Source organism: Mus caroli, unplaced genomic scaffold (genome assembly GCF_978045245.1).
Source record: "Mus caroli unplaced genomic scaffold, Mus_caroli_1 scaffold_2, whole genome shotgun sequence".
In the NCBI taxonomy this organism is placed as follows: Eukaryota; Metazoa; Chordata; class Mammalia; order Rodentia; family Muridae; genus Mus; species Mus caroli.
In genome coordinates, this window is record NW_028227257.1 from 76,293,837 (window position 1) to 76,310,526 (window position 16,690).

Sequence of the window (16,690 nt, forward strand, 5' to 3'; positions counted from 1 at the left end):
TGGGGAGGGGCTTCGCGGAGGCGCCGCGGCCCTACCCGAGCGGGGCCGCCGGGGCTCGGCGCGCAGAGCGGCCGAGCGGGCGGTGGCGCTGCGGAGGCGGCGGCCGAGGCCGGCGGGCGCGGAGGAGGGGCCCGAGATCGGGGCGGCCCGCCGCAGCTGCCCGGGTGACGACTGCCGGCAGCGCGGCGCCCCGAGGAGTCCGAGCCGCAGGCCCCGGGCGAGGCGGCCTCGCAAGCAGCCCTCGTCCTCGTCTTAAGTCTGGGGCTGGGGAAATGGGCCCTCAGCACCGCGGGCCCTGCATCCCTTGCTGCCCGTAGGCCCCGGTGGCCCGCCGGCTTGTCACTGCCCCTCTCCCCAGTCGAGCGGTCCCCACCCCAGGTCCCCGGGAAGGAAGATGAGGGAGACGGGCCCGGCGATCGGCAGCCAGAGAAGCAGCAGCAGCAGCAGTCGGGGGAGGGTGTTTCGCCGTTTACTCTCAGCCGCCAGGACAAGATGGCAGCGGCCGCCGAGAGGGGCTGAGCCCCGGCTGGGTGGTGCCGCCTGCTGAAGCGCTTGGCTCCGGGTCCCCGCACGGCCCCCGCGACCCACCCCGGACATGCTCAGGGCTGCGGCCGCCCGAAGCGGGGAGAGCGCGGGCCTCTAGGAAGGTAAGGAAGCCAGGCAAGGGCGGGTAGCTCGGCGGCGTCGCGGGGCCTCGGGGGCCGGGGGAACCCTCGGAGCGACGGCGCTCCGTTTCCGCCCGGTTGTCCAGTGCGGCCGGCCCGGGCGGTTCCCGAAGGCCGGCGCCAAGCCAGGCCCGAGGCGGCCGGACGCGGGGACCGCGCGTGCTTTCCGCGCGCGCTTGGCGCAGCCTCCGGGAAGCTGCCCTGGCCGCGCCGGGCTGTCCGGGCCTTCCCCCAAGCCAAGGTTGCGCAACGGCTCTTCCCAGCAACCGAAGTTTTGTTTGGTCCCACGGGGGCCCCCGTTTCAGCTCGGCGGCTCTAGGCCGTCACTACGGAGACCTCGTTCCTTTCATTGATGGGAGCGAACACAAACGTGCACGCACGCCGCCGCCGGAGCGCCCAGCCCGGTGGCTGCGCCGCGGAGGCTTGGTGGCCCTGTCACCGGCGTCGCGGGGCGGCGGGTTTGGAGGGTGTCAACTCTGGAGACGTGCGTGCGTGTGATTGTTGGGGAGGAGAAATGTGATCCGAGGCTTCGCGTCCCCAGCGGCGGCGGGAGGAAGGCGTGGCGGCCGCGCGGCGGGGCTGTTGCTGGCTTCTCTCGTTACGGCGGCGGCGGCCCTCTTCCCTTCGCGCTGGGGGGAGATCAGCGGAAAGGACTCGGGACCAGAATGTCTGTTTTCCTGTCTGGGGGGAGACGGCTGTTGTAAAATGGTATGTGGATCTTGGGGGAAGCCTGTTGTTTCCTAGTCTTATCTGTGCTGGAGGGATTGCGCTGAAGGGTGTGTGCGTAAATTACCTTGGACCTGTTACAGAGTAGTCACAACATGTTCGGTCCTTGAACCGTGTTTTCACAACCTCTGGCTGGCCTGCTGCTGGCGAATTTGTTTTTCCACCTGTCAGTTCGCAGCTTATAAGGAGCTTCTATTAGCAGCAGCAGCAGCAGCCGGTCCCCCCTCCTCCCCCGGCCCCCCTTAGGTTTCAGATTATGGCCCAGTTTACAGGGAAAACTCATGGTTTTACGGGTCTACTTTGTTTTGGTTATCTCTCTGGTACAGGGCTGGAAAAGTTAGCTGGAAAACCAGTCTTCGTTTCTATGTACCTCCGAGTTGTTTGGAGATCTGCCGTTTTTTTATTTTTCTATTTTAGGTTTTTTTTTTGTTTGTTTGTTTTTTTTTTTTCCCCTGTAAACTACAGCCTCTCAAGTGGGGGTACTAAAAACAATTTAACTTAATTTTCAGATTTTAATTGCCTGGTGCTTGAAAATTTTTAAAGATTTTTTTTTCTTTCTGATCAGATTATGAAAACATTTCTAGGTCTTTTTTGTTGTTGTTTACCGAGAAAAATACCTTAAATGTTTATCCACATTTACTATTTCAGAAACTGGACAAGTCTCACCATATGTTTAATAAGTCTAGATTCTGCTTAGGTTTGCAAGTGCAGTGCTAATTTTATACAATGAGCAACGATAAGGTTTAAACAGGTCATGATTAAGCTTAGTATTTTAGGTAAACAAAATATGACTGACCTTTAAAAACTTGTTTTGTTGTATTAGTTCCTCTGTCTTCATGATCCTTAACAGTAATTGAAATTTAATCAAACAACCCAAATTCTTAATTTTTAAATTAACAAGATATTTCGTGGTATATTTGTGGCTGCATTCATATAAAGTGCAGGGAGCTCGTATTTATGAAATTTAGTGCTTAACCTGTGTCAGTTTATTTTTCTTATTTTGATTATTTTTAATTTGTTATGGTAGGTATACCGCAGAGATATATATATCAGAAATGTCTGCTTTTTCAGTGTTTGGATATTTCATTGTATTTTAGGGATAATTTATTTCTTAGGTCCTCCTCTCCATCCTAGGAAATATATTTGCAAAAAGAAAAAATATTTTGGAGGACAGATTAAAAATATAGCATCAGTGTTTTAAACAGGTAAGATGAGCTTGAAGTTTAGAACAGAACTGGCCATTAAATGTTTTAAATTTATATTTGGACATTGCTGACTACAGTAGCTAAACATACATATTAGGCAAGCAGATCATAACATGGTGAGACAGTCTTAGCATTTTGTCATAATGCTTTTTCCATTGAACTAGTCATTATCTTGTTTATAAACCAGCCATTGGCTTCTGGGCATGGGGTTTTTAGAGTCTCATTAAAGTAGATGGTTTCTATGAGATAATTCTTGTAAATGTGCTTGAGAAGAAGCTGAAGATTATACTCTGTTAATTTTTTGGATGATCTGTCATAGGATACCATAAAGTAGGGTTGCAAATTACAGAGGTCGTTTCTGTAGCAAGTACACCATTTGACACATAGGTGTTTGTTTAGTGCCAGTGCTGAATGCATGCTTTCCTGCAAGTTCAAAAAGCAGTTGCTGTCAAATGACCTTCCTGATTGAAGTTCTGTTTTTAAATATTTGCTGCATGAACACTGAAGGCATATGGAAAAGAGGAAGGAGAAAATGTCAACCTCACAATGTGGAATTGTTAATCAAATGTAATTCATGCACATCCACTTAAATGGAATAATTGTTTGCATCTATGTTGCAGTGACTTATTCCATTAACTTTTGAAGTTACCTTTGGTGTTTTTTTTTTTCTTTTTTTTTTTTGTTGTTGTTGTTGTTTTGAGGTGGAGGAGTTAGCTTCCTAGTACAGTTCTCATTGCAACAGTTCTTCCAGGATGATAAGGTAGATGAGCACTGTCCTATTGGTGGTTGATTCAGAGGCATGGAAGGAAACATTGTTTCTATTGCAACTTCAGCTGAGCTTGGATAGGAAAAGATGTCCTGACAATGCTTCAAGGATGTTCCATCCAAAACCTGGAATTTCTCTACTTCCCACAAGTTATTAACTTGTGTCTTATATTTATTAGGGCACACAGGCTAATTTTGATAATTTTTGCTGCCAAAGTAAGCATCCCCTTTGTAAAATTAGTGGGTTGCAGCTGTCCTGATTTCTTAATGTCCAGAGTTCGGGCTTAGTGTTGCATGTTTAAGTTGGAAGCTACTTCTGAAGAGAGACTTTTATTGGTGTTTGTTTAGAGGTACTGCCTCTCCTCCACTTTAACTAGGATGTAGTATTATTTCTCTGGGAAAAGAGAACTTTCTCAGAACACTTGTCAGGAGGAGGGAATGTTTGCACATGATGTAAATATACAGTGAAAGGAATTATCCTAAATGTCCTTACTGGTTCTAGAGCCATCTGCTTAGAAGTTATAACCTTCCCTCGTACCTTTAAAAGGTTATAACTTGAAGAAAAATATGTATTTGGAGCAGAAGTTTTAAATCATGGTAGGGTTTGGTTTTCTTTTTGTTTTGTTTTTATTTTGTTGTTGTTGTTTTTAAATTCCTCTTGGTTTTTCTAGACAGGGTTTCTCTGTGTAGTTCTGGCTGTCCTGGAACTGATCTATAGATCAGACTAGCTTTGAACTTTAAGAGATCCTCCTGCTTCTGCCTCCTGAGTGTTGGGATTAAAGGCATGTGCTGCCATCTGGACTTATTTAATTTTTAACAGAGTACTTTGTGGTCAACTTAAGGAAGCAGTTAATTTCTTGTGGTTGTCTTGGTCTAATTAAGAGTAGTTTGGGCAAAAGCAATATTAGAGTGCTTTTTCTGTCCAGCTCTATTGCATTTTTCTGGATGTTAGTCATTCTGTAAGACCCTGACAAACTAGTCGCAGTAAAGAGGTGTATATTTACATATACATACACACATTATATATTGTATATATGTGTTTGCCAAACATGTCACTAAACAAAGGCCACACAGTTGCTTGTATGCTGAGACACCCGGGGTGGTTGCCAGAGACCTCGGAGCTACTCATGTGGGACCAGGAACATGCTGCTAGTGTACATAATGATATTGTTAGGGTGGCTTCTGTCTTAGCAGATTTACTTTAGGTCTCACGTAGCTCAGGCTGGCAGTGAACTCATCCTCCTGCCTCTACTGCCCAAATAATACCACCAGGTCTGGCTGATTTAAACTAGCAAAACCAAGAAAACCAAAACAGTAATAACAAAACAACACAAATACAAAACAGTATAAAGTTTATTACTTTAGGTATTACAGGTGTGTAGGCTTTAAAAAGTCTCACATTACAGGTTTCTCTGAAATCAGAAGGGCAAAGGGCATGAGTCTGACCTACAGGATTCTATTTTGTTTTAAAAGATCCTTAAAAGTAAAGCCAAAGAACATATTGGCCAAAGTACAAATTTTATAGTTCTTGTGTTTCAGACTGAATTAACCCCCAGGTTTCTGATACCTGTCACACAATCCACGTCCCAGGCAGACAGACATGCATTTATTTATATCTGTCTGTTCTGGGAGTGAACCCAAGATCTCACACATTCAGCATGTTCTCTATAACTGAGTTATACCCCCAGCCTAATATAGGTGTATTTTGTTTTTATTTATTTATGTAGATTGTTTTGTTTTGTGTGTATAGATGTATTGTCTGCATAGTTATCTGTACCACTTGTGCCTGGTGTCATAGAGGCCAGAAGAGGGCCCTGAATCCTCTAGAACTAGAGTTACAGACGGTTGTGTGGTTGCTAGGATTTGTACCTGGGTCCTCTGGAAGAGCGTCCACTGCTTTAGTTGCTGAGCTATCTCTCCAGCCTGTCTTCTATTTTTGTATTTGACTGGGCCATACTCTATAGCTCTGACGGGCCTTGAACTCTAATCTGCCAGCTTCTGTCTCAGTGCCAGGATTACCAGTGCTAGAAAGACCTCTTTCCAGACTTCAATCTCATCAGTCTCTTCTACTATCACCTATCTCCCAGGTCTTTCTTCCACTATCACTATCTCCCAGGTCTTTGAGACAGACCCCCGTAGTCCAGGCTGACCTCATACTTCTGCTCCCTCTATTTCCATCTCATCTCTATGCCCAGCCTAAGCATTTCGGTCTTCTCCATAAGGTCTCACTGTGCAGCACCAGCTAGCCTGGAGCTCTGTACAAAGACCAGGCTAGCCTCAAACTCAAAGATATCCACCTGCCTCCACTGGACTAAGCTTATTAATTTTTTTTTTCCGAGACAGGGTTTCTCTGTGTAGCCTTGGCTGTCCTATAACTTACACTGTAGACCAGGCTGGCCTTGAGCTTATTCATTTTTTAAATGGTAAATTTCCATATTCATTTTCCTTTGCATTTCCTTTACTGCTATCCTTAAAAAATTGTTTTTTTTTTTTTTTTTTTTTGTGTGTGTGTGTGTGCTTTCTTGCATATACATGTATGGCCATGTGTTTGGCATAGAACATGCATTTGGGACAATTTTAAGAGGTTGTACTCTTTCAACCACAAGATCCTTTGATCAATTTCAGGTTATCATGTTCCCTTCTCCCATCCTCTAATAAACCAAAAGGATTATGCTTTTTTTTTTTTTAAGAAGGAAATTTAGTACAGGGAAGAATAAGAAAGTATATTACTCATTTGATCTATAACTTTTTTATTTGGACAAAGATTTAAGTTACTAAAGATGAATTCTGTTTTTTTTTTTTTAAATTAAAAGATTTATTTTTGGCCATATGTAGTGGTGTACACATTTAATCCCAAATGTAGAGGCAAATGGTTATCTGTTAGTTCAAGGTCAACCTGGTCTATATAGTGAGTTTAAGGACAGCCAGAAAGCTACATAGTGAGGCCTTGTTCAAACAAACAAACAAACAAACCCATTTTAATATTTTGTTTTATGTGCTGCATGCATGTAAGTACACCACATGTGTAGACCTAGTGCCTGTGGAGGCTAAGAGATGGTGTTGAATCCTCCTGAACTGTTTGAGTTGCCATGTGGGTGCTGGTGACCAAACTTAGGTCTTCTGCAATAATGACAGGTACTATTAACCGCTAAGCCATCTCTCCAGCCCTGAAGACTGATTCTCTAGTTAACCCTTGGTCACATTGAAAATAAAGGATTGCTGTGTTTAGTCACATATATTTCCCCTCCCCTTAGTGACTTTATGTGGAGAACATTTTCTAGTTGAGAAATTTGTTTATATATGATGAGCATTACATTAATGAGATTAAGCCTAGGGATGTAGCTCAGTTTAAGTTCATGAGGCCCTGGCTTGATTCCCATTAGCACATAAATCCAAACATATTGGTCCAGGCTGATAATTCCCGCAGCACTCAAGGTGTAGGCCAGAGGACCAGAGGTTCCACATCATCCTCAGGTGCATGCTGAGTTCAAAGCCAGCCTGGGCTATGAAAAAAAAATGACATTTGTAGGATATATGTCATTTTACCTTTTCATCAATAACTAATTGTTTTTCAAGACAGTTTCTCTATGTAGCCCTGACTGCCCTGGAACTTAATTCTGTAGACCAGGCTGGTCTTGAACTTACAGAAATCCATCTTCCTCCACCTGAGTGCAGAGCTTAAAGGCATGCACTACCACCACTCAGCTACTCTTATTGTTTTTATGTAGTTTATTTTTATAAGTTATAATTGATTACATTTGGTTTACCAATTATCTGAAGGTTTGATAGAAAATGTAAAACTTACCTACATTAAAAATACTTTTAACTTTTCTCTCTTTTTCCCTCTCTTTCTTTCTTTTGGACAGGATATAGCTGTAGTTCAGACTAACCTAAAATTCACTGTATAAACAGAGGCTAGCTTTGAACTTAGGATAATTCTCTTGCCTTAGTTCATAAATGCTGATATTACAGGTATGAGTTGCTACACCTGGATAATTTCAAATTCTTTAATACTTTCATACATAGTTGGATTTGTTTTTAAATTTTTACAAAAATAAGTTTTTAAATAATAATAAACTTTGAAACATTTCAGTAAATTACTTAATTACAAAATATTTTCCACTTTAGAAAACAACTCAATGAAGGCGTAGAATGTTTTTGTATGCTTTTCTTATGTACTGATTAATAAGAGTCTTTAGGTTTGGTAAACTATATGGCTTTAGATACATATCTACAGTTTTAAATAGTTAATAAGTTAAAGTGATAACATTGAAGATTACATATGGCTTTTAAGAGATGTATAATTTAAAATAAGTCTGAGGGCTTTAAATGTATAATTAATTGAGATTAAGTGGGGCAGAATGAAAGAATTGCAATGAAAATGACAGGTTGTGCTGCTGTGGAGCCAGGAGCTGTGCTGCTGTCCTCAGCTCTGCTCCCCTTCCACCAGAGGCTGGCCTGACCTGCAGCCTCCTTCTCTGTTTTCCTCTCCTCTCCTCTCCTCTCCTCTCCTCTCCTCTCCTCTCCTCTCCTCTCCTCTCCTCTCCTCTCCTCTCCTCTCCTCTCCTCTCCTCTCCTCTCCTCTCCTTTTTTCCTTTTTTCCTTTTTTCCTTTTTTCCTTTTCCTTTCCTTTCCTTTTTCCTTTCCTCTTTCCTTTCCCTTTTTCCATTTTCCTTTCCTCTCCTCTCCTTTCTCCTTTCCTTTTCCTTTCTCCTTTCCTTTCTCCTTTCCTTTCCTTTCCTTTCCTTTCCTTTCCTTTCCTTTCCTTTCCTTTCCTTTCCTTTCCTTTCCTTTCCTTTCCTACAGGGTTTCTCTTTGTAGCCCTGGCTGTTCTGGAACTCCTTCTGTCGATCAGGCTGATCTAGAACTCAAAGATCCAATTGTTTGTGCCTCCTGAGTGCTAGGATTAAAGGTCTTAATTTCTTTGTTTTTAAAGTCAGGAGTTTCGCTTGTAGTCCTGCCTGTCATGGAACTCTCTATAGACCAGGCTGGCCTCCAATTCAGAGATCCTTCTGCCCTTGTCTCCAGAGTGTTGGGATTAAAGGTGTGCTCTACCATGCCCAGCTTTGTTCATAGTCTTCTTTGAGAAATTGATACTTTTATTGAGACAGTGCCTTATCATTTGATTCCGGCTGATCTGGAGGAACTTACTGTTGAAGGCTGGCTTAGAAGCCATGTTGTCCCCTACCCCACCCCCACCCCCACCTCCCACCTCCCACCTCTTCAGCCCCACTTTCCTGCTTCTGCCAACTTCATGCCTTTAAAAAATAACCATCAAGTCTAACTTGTGCTGCCCATATATTTTGGTGCCAATTTTAGTCACTTTTGGTAGAACTAGTATAAGTATTTTTGTACTAAATTAGTTGTAAATATAAAATTAGATAATAATTGTTCTAAGTCCCAAAATAATTGGGTTTGTAGTCTCTTCAGTATGCTTTAATTGATTTTTTTTTTTTTTTGGGTAATAAACTTAGGCTATAAGAAATGAAATGTTATTATAGCTGTCAAAATATTTTACATGTTTGATTTTCTACAAAGATATTATATTCCCCCATCTGGTATCATCTTTTCTTCTGCTTTAACAGAATTATATCTTAGAATAATGCCCTGAATCTTTAAAACCAGTTCTTGGGAGGCAGAGGGAGGTGGATCTCTGTGAGTTCAAGGCCAGCCTGGTCCACATAGTTCCAGGCCAGCCAGGACTGTCTTCAAAAATCAAAATCAACCAACCAACCAACAAATGAAAATATTTCCTTATTTTGTGTGGTGGTTGGAGGACAGCTGTGCATTGCATACCAGGGCCCATGTTTGAGGGCAGAGGACAACTTGTGAATTTCTCTCTTTACCTTTTTGTGAGTTTGGGGGATTGAACTCAGGTTGTTAAAACTTTAAATTTGAAGAAACTTGCTTTTGGTGGTTGTATTAGTAAAATTTGTGCAGTTGACTTCAAAATATCATACCCCTTTATGTGTATCTATACTAAGAAAAGAATATCAGGTTCATTACAGTTTTAACAAATGGGAAAAGCAGTCTATTAAGTTATACATGTGTAAAGTAGTCTGTTACCCTATTTAAAACACTAGCACTAAGGCTCAGGGAGCACGGAGAAAAGGATGGAAAGAGTCTCAGAGTCTGTTGTGGGTACAACTTTTCGACATGCCATGATTTCCTGTCTCATTTCTTTATTGTCTTCCTTTCTTCTCCCCTGAGACAGGGATTCCCTGTGTGACTCTGGTTGTAGACAAGGCTGACCTCAAACTCAGATCAGAGACCTGACTGTCTTTGCCTCCAGAGTGCTCGGATTAAGGTGTGTGCCACCACCACCTGGCCTGTACTCTTTTTAAAGTGATTTTTAAAAAGATTTATTTATTTATTTATTATATATAAGTACACTGTAGCTGTCTTCAGACACACCAGAAGAGGGCATCAGATCCCATTATAGATGGTTGTGAGCCATTGTATGGTTGCTGGGATTTGAACGCAGGACCTCTGGAAGAGCAGTCAGTGCTCTTAACCACTGAGCCATCTCTCCAGTCCTAAAGTGAAATTTTTAATTAAGAATTTTTGTTCCTGTGTATGTGTGTGTGTGTGCCTACCACAGTATGTTTGGGCTGGGAAAGGGAATTGGATTCTCTGAAGCTGGAGTTTCAAGCAGTTCAGAGCTGTCTGAAGCAGGTGCTATGAACTGTACTTTAACTGTTGAGCCCATACATCTCTTCAGCCCTATAGCTGTTGAACTCTTGAACTCACAGCTGCTAAGATTACGTTCACACGCTTTGTACAAGATTGGGCCTGTTAACATCCCTTCATGGGAGGGAAAGGGACTCATGGGGCGTTATTGCTCCCTGGAGATTTATATGCAGTTAATGGTTGATTGGGAGAGACGTGTTCATTGGTTGTGTGGCCACTGGTAAGATGCCTGTGCTTTGTACAAGCTCTCTCGTGCTTATATAAACAAACCCAATGAAACCAGTAGGTCACATAGGCACAACAGACAGGAAGAAAACTGGAGCAGCGTGGGAAGAAGGTGACTAGTGGGAATGAGCTGAGTAAGAGAGGGTAAGTCTGTGTGACTATGATCACAACATGATATGCACATGTATGAGAATGCCATGATGAGGAATAATCTAATAAACTGAAGGAAAGGTGTCCTGTGAAATCCTAAATTGGTTTGTCAGGTTTTACATGTATTTTGATTGAATAAATTCACATTAAAACAACTAAGAAAACAGTTTTTTGATTGTCTTATAATTTTATGATAATTGAATAACTTAAAGACGTTTAACCTCTTTCAAATATAAATGTTATGTAGCTTTGATGGTTTTATAGTAAAATATTTGTGTGGGTGTGCACACAAGCAGAGGCTAGAGGTTGATGTGAGGTGTGTTCTTCTGTCCTTAGTTTTGAGGTAGGGTTTCTTACTGAACATGGAACTCGCTGATTGGCTAGGTTTTCTGGCTAACCACACCCTTGCATCTTCCTATCTGACTCCCAGAGTGAGGACACACACACACACACACACACACACACACACACACACTCCCTCCATCCCCTAAGCCTGGCCTTTTATGTGGGTGTGGGATCTAAACTGAAGCTTGGGCTGCAGGCACTTAACCCACTGTCCTGAGTTATCCTCACAGCTCTCTGGTTTGTTTGTTTCTTTAATGAGTTGAACTCACAGCTTTGGGTTGTGTCTGTCTGTCTGTCTGTCTGTGTCTGTCTGTCTGTCTGTCCATCCGTCTATCCATCCATCCATCCACAGGGTCTTTGTAGCTTTGAATTGAACTCACAGAGATCCACATGCCTCTGTCACCAGACATGGAGCCCTGACTATTCTGGAACTCACTATGTAGACTAGGGTGTTCTAGGTTTCAAAATATGCTAGAGCTGGGATGGTGGTGGCTCTCCTGGAGGCAGAGGCAGATTGTTCTCTACAAGTTTAAAATTAGCCCTAGTAAACTTGGCATTAATATATCTATTGTAGAAGTCAGAATCTAGGTCGTAATACTGGCTTAGTAGTGGTTTTAACATAGTTTTAGTGGTTTTAACATAGGTTTGTCTGTGAATAAATAATTTTCCTTTCAAATTTATTTTTTATTTATTTATTTTTTTTGGTTTTTCAAGACAGGGTTTCTCTATATAGCCCTGGCTGTCCTGGAACTCACTTTGTAGACCAGGCTGGCCTCGAACTCAGAAATCCACCTGCCTCTGCCTCCCGAGTGCTGGGATTAAAGGCGTGCGCCACCACACCCGGCCTCAAATTTATTTTTTAAATTTTTACTTTTTTAAATAAATTTTTTATAAAGGCAGGATTACACCCTAGCCCTGGTTGGCTTGTCATTTATGCTGTAACCCAGGTTGACCTCAATCTTTTGAGCAGTTCTTTTGTACCAGCCTTTTCAGTGTTGTTGTTGGGATTATTTTGAAATCTTTTCACCCTTATAAATTTGAGTTTGTTTTAATTTTATATATATATATGTATATATATATATATGAAATATAGAGCTTGGTAGCTATTAATGAAAGTAATGAAGCTTTGAACTAAAGCATTATGAACTGATTTTTTTTCCCTTGAGACTGGGTCCCTCTATGTAGTCTTTTCTGTTCTGGATCTCAATATGTAGACCAGGCTGGCTTCAAACTCACAGAGGAACAACTGCCACCACCTTTTGAGTGCTGGGTTTGAAGGTGTGTGCCACTGTGCCCAGCTTTATGAGCTAAATTTTGATTTTTTAAAATTTAAACTTACTTCAAGAAAGTAATAGGTGAACCTTTTCCACAGCCAATCAGTATTTTTACTTCTGATTTTATCTTACATATCTTAAGAGAAATGTAGAAATTATTGTTCTAGTAATTTCTGACCCCCTTTCAGACTGATTTGGACTGGTAGAGTGATTTCTAGCACCTTTGGAATGTCCAGCAGGTCATTTTCTGTTCCAAAAGTTGGAGTGTTTTGCTAAGTCAGACCAGGCTTGTTATTTAACATTGAGCTTGTGCATAGTCAACACATTCTCTAGATGCCTTCCTCACAATACTGCTGGAAAATACCCAAGACTTCAGGATTTTCAAATACAATGTTTTATAGGCACTTTAGATAATAGGCTTTGTTTATGAAGCTTTATATGTGTGCTTCAGTTCTGTGCAAATGTTTGTGTGAAGTGGTTCAGTGTAGTTTACTGGATAAAGTAGTGGTCAAGAGCACATGGAATAGTGCAGGTATTTTAGGTTGGGACAATTAATGATGAAGGTGAAAATGGTCTGTTCATACCAGCAGCTCATTCTCTAGGGTGTCTTGCCTTCTAGTTGAGGGAAGACACAGAGTAAAAGAACAATGGCAAACTGACCCCGCACCTCTTTGTTAGAACATTCCGGGCTATGTAGTTACACTCTCCAACAAGTTCTACATCCAGTCTCTTTTACAGGCTTCTTAAGAAAGAAATGTCAGGTCTCATGTTATAGTCATGCAGTCCTGGCTGCTTGGGAGGCAGAGGCAGGAGGATCACAAATTTAAGGCCTTGCTTTTGTAATAGAACAGCAGATTCAAGGCCTGCCTGGATGACACCCTGTTTCAAAATTAAAAAAAAAAAAAATCAAAAAGACAAAAAACCCAAAAACTTCCCAGGAATGTAGCTTATTTAGGCTTGCCTAGCAGGTTTGAGACTTCAAATTCATTTATCAGAAGTGTGAAAAGAGAGGAAAGAAAAAAAGGCCTTTTATATTGTAAAACACTTATTCTCACATAATAAAATCTTGCTTGTAGTCTACTGATAAGTAAAATGCTAGTCAAAAGATCTCTTTACTTTTAAATAGATTATACCTACAACTTATGATTTAATTTTTAATTTTATTATTGTTTTTTTAAAATCTGAAATAGACCAGCGAGAGTGGCATGGTAGCATTTAATGCAGCACTTAGTAGCTATCAGGTAGATTAGGAATTTGAGTCCAGCCTGGGCTGCACATTGGAGACTGATTCAGAAAGCAGAAACAAAACAAGGCTGGCTATGATGTCAGGGATTTGAGCTGCTGTTTGGGTTTTTATGTACTTTACAGTTAGGTCACATGGAATGACCTGGGCAGAAGTAATGCTTAGTTATAAGAATATTACAGAACTCCTGCCTCTGCCATCTTAGATCCTAGGATACTAACATTCATTATTCTCCTTTAAAAGGGATTTAAAAAATAGTTACATGGTTTACATGCATTTGGGTGTCTGAATGAATGTATTATGTGCACAGCATGTGTGGAGTTCCCATGGAGTCCTGAAGAGGTCATCAGATCTTCCAGAACTGGAGGTATAGATGGTTGTAAGCTTCCATGTGGGTTCTGGGAACTGAACTGGGGTCTTCAGCAAGAGCAGTAGGTGCTCTTACTTGTTGAGCCATCTTTCCAGCTCTGGAACCATGTCATTTTGTATTAGGGACTCAGACATCTACTAGAATTGTCTCCTTGGTATTCTGCACCCAGCTCTTTTGGAGCTTCACGATGTTAGGAACTTTGTCTCTAAGTATAATAAGTTATAATAAATGATGCATGATCTGTAACATCATCATTGATTTTAGTTCATTCTATTCTTTAATATAATACGAACATTTCCCATTTTTAACACTTGAAATTGGCATGCATTTTAAAACCAGTTATATGTTAACTTTTAGGGATTTGTGTGTGCATGTGGTACACAAAAATGTGGTAATTTTCTCTCTAGTGTTGGGTACCATATGTAGGCCCTGTACTTCCTAGGCAAACACCCTGAGCACTGAGCTAAAACCCTCAACTCTAAGAGCTGTATTTATATTGTATACTTAGTATTTTCTAAGTAAACTGAGATACCCACTCACATGCCAGATTATTTCAGAATTCATCCCCGTGTGTAGTAGTGAAGAGAACACTAATTTATGTTCCTGTAAACTTGCTGGTTGGGCACCTGTCTAGGTGGGGGATGGACCTGGAGAACTGCTGCTTTGGGGACTGTGCTTGTGTTTGGTTTTGCTGCCTAAAGCGACTACAACTTTTGACCAGCATTTACAGATACACTTGATCTCTTTAGATATGGTTCTACTGCTTTTTGGCAGTCTTGATGGGTACAAAATGGCATCTAACTGTAGGTTTTATGCTTTTGTTGTTGTCAGTGAGGCTGGATTTTTTAAAAATGTCTTTTGGCTTGCATTTTCTTTCTGTGATTTACCTATTGTGCATCATTGCTCATTTTTCTATTGAGTTTTGCCAAACACAGTATTTCATATAGTCTAGGCTAGCCTGGAGGGAACTAGATAGGTAGCCAAGGATGACCTTAACTCTATATCCCGCTTTTACCTGGAACGTTGCAGGGCTTGTAAGCATGAATCATCATATCCAGATGAATAAGGTCAAACTTGTCTGCTTACAGTGTATTCTCTTTCTCTAAATAATATGTAGTTTTTGTATCTTTAGTTTCTCATTTAAAGGTTGATGATTAATTTGTTAAAAATGTAGCATGCACTTTAAACTGAAAGGGATAAAAATGTAAGTCTGTGTGGGCACTTTTGTACACCCAAAGCGTTCAGACATTTAGAAACTCAGATTTCTTTTGACTTCATGGTCTTGGAGTAGATAAGTGGGAATATGTAAAATTTGTATTAGTCCTCTTGAAGGAAAGTCTGTGCTTTATTTGAAGATTAATTTGAGTGAAATGTTCTTAAAGACAAATACAGCATTATAAAAAGTCTCATGCTAAACCACAACTGTTCATTCTTGGAGTACAGTTTGGGGAATCATTAACCAGAGACAGCTCCCTGTCTTTCCTCCCCTCAAGAAGCTCCTCTTAATGCCTTATATATAAGCCATCCGAAGCTCCATGCTGAGATTCTCTCTCAAGACTCAAACAGGGCAGGCAGCATCCCGAGTCCTCCAAAACCAAAAATCAAAGCAGGACATGCTCTTCCAATTCCTTAACTTCCTTTTTCTTTTTTTATTGTTTGTTTGGGTTTTTTTGTTTTTGTTTTTGTTTTTTTCTTTTGCATGGTGTGGGGTGAGGTGGATAACGACTCTGAACTGAAAGAGTCGGCCAGTTTTGTCTGTAGGAAGCACACAGCAGTTTTAGCACAGTGGAGCAGATTTGAAAGTGTCTTGTATCAAAGTTGCTGTGTATTGGAGGTTGATTTTGCACACCTGACTCTTCTGTCCCCACTTCGCTAAATGCTGAGAGTATGGGTATGTGCACCCATACCAGGTTCTGTTTTGTATACAAAATTTTAAATCTAGAAATGAAAGACAAATTAATAATATTCAATTTCTTCTGCCAAAAAACTATTGTTATCAGAAGCAACAACAGTTTCTCTAGACTTTATAGTCACAATAAAAGTTTAGGAAATTAAAACTCTGTTATCTTTGAAATGCTAGAACTTTTGTTTTTAAGATGAGTCTTGGCTAGCCAGAATTTTGTCTTGTACACCTGGCTTGCCTCAAATAATAGATCTCCTTGCTTCTTCTGCCCAAGAGCTGTCACTAAAGGTGTTTGCCACGTGCCCAGCATCTAGTATTGTTTTGTAGAATCTAGTGTGTGTGTGTTGTGGTGGAGGCATGCTTGTGGGGGTCAGAGAACATCTAGCTCTCCCCTGTGTCATCAGGCTTGGTGGGTATTGCCTTCACCCACTGAGCCATCCTGCTGGCTCTCAAATGATAAAACTGTTAAATGAATTTAACTCAGATAGCTAGGCCAAACCTTCTTGCTTCATATAAGTGAGATGGTGTAGAATCAGACTAATAAAACATTGATAACCTCTCTGGTTGTAGAGAAGACATTGATAGTCTCTGAAACTGAATAGATTCATTCACTAGGCCCCTCCTGCCAGAGTAATCAATAAAAGCTGAGAGGCACTCTCTGACAAGGGCAGTTGAGCTGTAAAGAGAGTAAGAACCAGGGCCGGCTGAGTTGTCCTGAGTTGCTCCAGGGTTCCAGTTCTGTGAGCTCTCACCCATGCTGGGGTGGGCTTTGGTGCTGCAGCTGTCTGTGAGCATTTCTGTAAGTAACCCCTCATCTGCAGTCCTGTCAATAACCCAAATAAAACTCTGGTTGACCAAGTTGGACTTTGTTCCTTATTCCTATTTGTTGTTTGGTCTGTTGTGAGCACCCTGTTGGGGGGAGCAGATGTGTGCATAGTTTCTTCCTGGGAAAAGTGTTTGTCACACAACATACATTTAACCTCATAAGGCAACTTAAATTGCATGCTTAATTTTCTGTTCCAACCTCTCTTCCTTTAAAGAGACAGTAAGTTCACTTATCAGTGAATCCATATCTACTTATTTTCATATTAGAAGAGTTGTAGGTGATTTTTTTTTTCTTTTTCGTTTT

At 41.4% G+C, this 16,690-nt stretch overlaps 1 protein-coding gene across 4 annotated transcripts in view; it reads left to right on the forward strand.

Annotated features, from left to right (window-relative positions):
• The window catches only part of Hipk3 (homeodomain interacting protein kinase 3), a 75,335-nt gene that overhangs the window by 7,727 nt on the left and 50,918 nt on the right, over positions 1–16,690 (forward strand). For 2 of the 4 annotated variants that reach the window (XM_021180708.3, XM_021180724.3), the window contains exon 1: positions 86–647. The exons of 1 other annotated variant lie outside the window; for it this stretch is intronic. The gene's annotated coding sequence lies outside the window, so the exon portion shown is untranslated. Of the gene's footprint in view, positions 1–85; positions 648–783; positions 1,374–16,690 lie in introns of those variants that run through there. One more of the 4 variants, XM_021180715.3, reaches the window with a different exon arrangement.